A 4,708-nucleotide genomic window follows, 5' to 3' on the forward strand; every position below is an offset into this window, starting at 1 on the left:
GATGTGGACACCAAGGAACATGAAACTCTCAACCCACTCCACTACAGCCCTGTCGATGATAATGGGGGCCTGTTAGTAATTAGGTTAAAGGTTTTGTCTTTAATAGATAATAATAATTGTATACAGTAGGCCATGACTCATTGACAGACCAAGTCTGTACAAACCATGGAGTAAGCAATAAACTATTTGCCTTTCTGAAATATGATTCACTCTGCAAAGAAACTGTACTTTGAGTAAACTTGGCTGATCCATAAACATGCCTTTGCACTTTCTCTCTCACATTCTCTCTCTGTATCCCTCTCCCCTCCCTTCCTGCCTGGGTTAAGCAGCTTCGTGGCAGGGGAGTGTTACACATGGACAAATTGAACAATGCGCTGGTGATGAAACATGCATGAGCTCCTTTGTCTGAGGATGTAAACAGAGCTTTAGTTTACTCTCACTAACCCGGGTAGTCTATGCATCAGAATACTGTGTTAGCCTGCTGAGCAGAAGCCTAGGCATTACTTTGTGGTCCTGTATGGCCCAGCTATTTTCACAAGTATGTGGTACATTTTCACAACTCTTAATACAAAATGCCAAACTGGTCACACTTGTAACGCAGCCAATCTTTCATTAAAAACCTGTCATTGTGCATTCATTTTGTTCGTATACGTGTATACGTGTATTGTAAAATGTAATGAGAACAACGGTTTAATCACCAACACTGTCACATCTACTCCCGCTCCCCCGCTCCGCTACTCTCCACCGGTCCTGGCAACCCACCATGAGGCACACCTGGACTTCATCACTACCCTGATTACTTCCCCTTTATCCAGCACTCCGTTGTATCACCCATTAGGTAGTATTGCTTCCTGTTTAGACTCTACTCTTGTTTTTGTATTAACTCCATGTTCGTTCCTATTAAACTCACCGACTGCACCTGCTTCCTGACTCTCTGCGTCTCCGTTACAAACACAACATAATGATGTATTTTTAATGTAGTTGTTTTAACTACCAGTTTATACAATAGCAAACAATGCAAGATACAGTACGTGTTTCAAATCGCTCTTAGAATGCGGAAAGTAATATGCGACAGCACTGTAAATTACAGCAGATTACACAGTTTTCACATTAGGCAATACACTTGACATTGGTCTGCGTTGATGTTGTTGCATGCCTCATCCATGACCAGAAGGAGGGTGGCACGTTCATGGGGATGGCGATTGTACACCTTCCATCTTTATGCTGCAAAATAAATCCTCAATACGGTTGAGGAAAGGAGGGTATGGGGGCAGGTTTTGGGTCATGAATCGGGGATGGGCCCGAAACTATGCCTGTGTAACAGTTGTTAAAGTACTTTGTGAATTTCACCAGGTTCATATATTAATATGGCATGTTGATTTGTTATTATGCACGCCTGCATCCTGGGAGTAGGGGAGTGTTTCCTTACGTTTTGCCCTGCGTGCTCGTGCTCAAATCATTTTGATACACTATGAGAGGTAGGCACGCTTTTTCTGTCGTCTTCAGAAAAGTTTGATTCCTTTAAGTACAAAGTCATACACACAGTGTTTTGTTCATGAATAATGTTGTATATTTAGAGGTTACTCATAAGTGGATGGTATTGGTAAGATGCACTTGTAACTGTACTTTTTAGGATGATATTAACATTCTGAATTCAACATGTGGTTAATAGCTAGCTAAGGTATTAGCAGGCTATTGTATGTGTGAACGCTGGCTAGCTCCTCGAATGATCCCAGGCCCTTGTATTGTGCATCTGTTGTAAAAAGAGGAGATGATTTGCAGAACATATGTGCTCTACAAATGTTTTATTTTCTTTTGGATGCAGGTATGTGGTTTTATCTATGTAAAATATATGTTATGTGTTGATGCATAATAAGGAGAGGCTGTACTAATTTTTGTATTCTAAAATTATTTTGATGCGCTATGAGAGAAAGAGGCGATGATTCGCAGAACATATGTGCTCCACAAATGTTTTATTTTCTTTTGGATGCAGATGCAGGATGCAGAGAGTGAATTCTGCTCAATTAAAACAACCTGATCTCCAAAGTCGACGTCTATAGTCTCAATCAACCACACACAATGCAGAGTAACAGCGGTGCAGTACAGCACCGGTTACACCTGAAACACCTCTGCATAGTGGAACTTGACATTGTCCCACACAATGACATAGGTAACCCCTTCACCTTGACAGGCCTGCTCAATTTCATTGAGAAACACCATGAGGTGTGCAGCGTCGTAGGATCCAAGTAACGGCCTACATCCTACCACACCAACTTCAGAGATAGCTGTGCACATGGAGATGTTTCCCCCACATTGTCCAGGCACTTGGACGGTCGCCCGTTGGCCAATGCGGTTCCACCCACGTTACCGACCTTTGGCCAGGTTGAAGCCCGGTTCATCAACAGAAATATTATTTTGATTGTTCACAGCAGCATCAAGCACCATCACCCTCTAAAAATATATTTTGGTTAGTTATTTTTGACCGTATAGTTACAATATGATATTTTGAAGTAGCATGTGCATCAACTAGTAACAGTAATACAGTATATAGTGCTATACCTGAACATACTCTGCCCGGAGTTGTTTCACCCGGTTGGTGTTTCTCTCAAAATACACCAAGTAAATCTGTTTCATAGATACCTGGTGCCTCTTCAACAGGTGGGCGATTGGTGGTAGGCTGATGGATGCAATATTGGCAAAGGTGTCATCATTTCCTCAATGGCCAGCTTTTTTTCAGACAGTTGTATGTCATTCCTGGTGTAACAGTGTAGGTTCCGTCCCTCTCTTCGCCCCAACCTGGGCTCGAACCAGGGACCCTTGCACACATCAACAACTGACACCCACGAAGCATCGTTACCCATCGCGCCACAAAAGCCGAGGCCCTTGCAACGCAAGGGGAACAACCACTTCAGGTCTCAGAGCGAGTGACGTCACTGATTGAAATGCTATTAGCGCGCACCACCGCTAACTAACTAGCCATTTCACATCGGTTACACTCACCCCCCTTTTGACCTCCTCCTTTTCTGCAGCAACCAATGATCCGGGTCAACAGCATCAATGTAACAGTGTAGGTTCCGTCCCTCTCTTCGCCCCAACCTGGGCTCGAACCAGGGACCCTTGCACACATCAACAACTGACACCCACGAAGCATCGTTACCCATCGCGCCACAAAAGCCGCGGCCCTTGCAACGCAAGGGGAACAACCACTTCAGGTCTCAGAGCGAGTGACGTCACTGATTGAAATGCTATTAGCGCGCACCACCGCTAACTAACTAGTCATTTCACATCGGTTACACTCACCCCCCTTTTGACCTCCTCCTTTTCTGCAGCAACCAATGATCCGGGTCAACAGCATCAATGTAACAGTGTAGGTTCCGTCCCTCTCTTCGCCCCAACCTGGGCTCGAACCAGGGACCCTTGCACACATCAACAACTGACACCCGCGAAGCATCGTTACCCATCGCGCCACAAAAGCCACAGCCCTTGCAACGCAAGGGGAGCAACCACTTCAGGTCTCAGAGCGAGTGACGTCACTGATTGAAATGCTATTAGCGCGCACCACCGCTAACTAACTAGCCATTTCACATCGGTTACACTGGCCCTCACCATTTCCACCACTGCCCACTCCTGCTTGTCGGTCAGCACACGGCCACCACCATGGGGTCTTCAGTCAATTCTGAACAGAGTATACTGTCAGTAGATCATACTATAAGAATACTGTAACACGTTTTGTACATTTACATGCATTACAATATGTAATTTAGTGTAAATGTAATCATTGGCGATTTTAGCATTTAAATCTTGGTGGGGAAAACCCCCAAAAATGTGGGATGCATGCCAGCAAGGCCACTGCACAACACAACACTAAATAATACATTAATTGCACTATAAGAGTGACAAACGGTGCCCACAAACTATTAGGGCTTACATAAGTCCCAACAATAGTCCCAACACTTTAGCACTGCTACACCTGGCTATCAGCAGAGCCTTGCCTGGCAGCGAAACAATTCCTACAGCCTCACCACACGACAACGCCATTCGGTTCGCTGATGCTGAAAGAAAGGAGAAGGCCGGCAGAACGCTGACAGATCTAGGAGAGCAACTGAAAGCACAATCCGACAGGGAGACATTGTTCTGCTACAGCAACCAAAGCAGAACAAGTTGATAACTACCTTTGAACCAGAACCATACACTGTTATGGACAGGAAGGGGAACTCTGTTGTCCTGGAAAGGAATAGCAAGAGGGCCATGCGACATGTTCAACTTCAGCATCGACCCCAAAGACTCAGACAACAAGCTGTGCATCTGAAGGACTACAGTATGTTAGATAGACATGTTGCCATAATGGAGCAAAATAATCTCAACGGCAGTCTACCCCTAGCCATCACAGAAATGTTCTGGCAAGAACTATTGTCAAAGAAACATTGTTAACAAAAGAGTTCCTGAAATGTAACCAGTGTTATGGTTAAAGAAATTAGAAATAAACATTAGAGTATGTTGTTGTTGGAAAATATGTTAATACTGTATACGAGAGATACCTTATTTTGAGTACTAGATAATGTCTTGTTACGTTATAATGCATAGATCTACAGTTTGGAGATGTGCTATCATAGTGGTTCGTCAAGCAGAAGAGGAGGTATGTAGTGTTTTAGCGACACCTAGTGGTGCAATACCAGTGGGGCACTAGAAGTCACGTGAGGAACGGAGG

This window comes from Salmo salar, chromosome 10 (genome assembly GCF_965601325.2).
Source record: "Salmo salar chromosome 10, fSalSal1, whole genome shotgun sequence".
NCBI classification, from domain to species: domain Eukaryota; kingdom Metazoa; phylum Chordata; class Actinopteri; order Salmoniformes; family Salmonidae; genus Salmo; species Salmo salar.